General features: G+C 60.3%; 1 protein-coding gene across 1 annotated transcript in view; it reads left to right on the forward strand.

Moving 5' to 3' along the window:
• Positions 1-267, forward strand: part of TRIM41 (tripartite motif containing 41) — a 4,518-nt gene that overhangs the window by 3,418 nt on the left and 833 nt on the right. The window lies entirely within an intron of this gene.

Genomic DNA, 267 nt, shown 5'->3' on the forward strand with positions numbered 1-267 from the left:
GCCTTGTCGGGGTTCCCCCTCCAGCTCTGCCTTCCCAGGATCTTCACTCCTTTTTTTTCTGCCAGTCCCCTCGATATCGGCCTCTTCTCTCCTTCCTCTCTGAGCCTTCCTCCGTCCTTTGAGCCGGATTCTCCCCTAACATGGCTGTCTGCCCATCCCAAAAGCGGAGCTGGATCCGGAGTCGTTGACAGCTCTGTGTGGGGCTGGGATGGGACTCATCTCGGAGCTGCGAGGGAATTTGGAGTTGGGGGGCGGCGCGCGGGCGTT

The sequence above is a fragment of the Fulmarus glacialis genome, unplaced genomic scaffold, assembly GCF_000690835.1.
Source record: "Fulmarus glacialis isolate BGI_N327 unplaced genomic scaffold, ASM69083v1 scaffold17935, whole genome shotgun sequence".
Lineage (NCBI taxonomy): Eukaryota > Metazoa > Chordata > Aves > Procellariiformes > Procellariidae > Fulmarus > Fulmarus glacialis.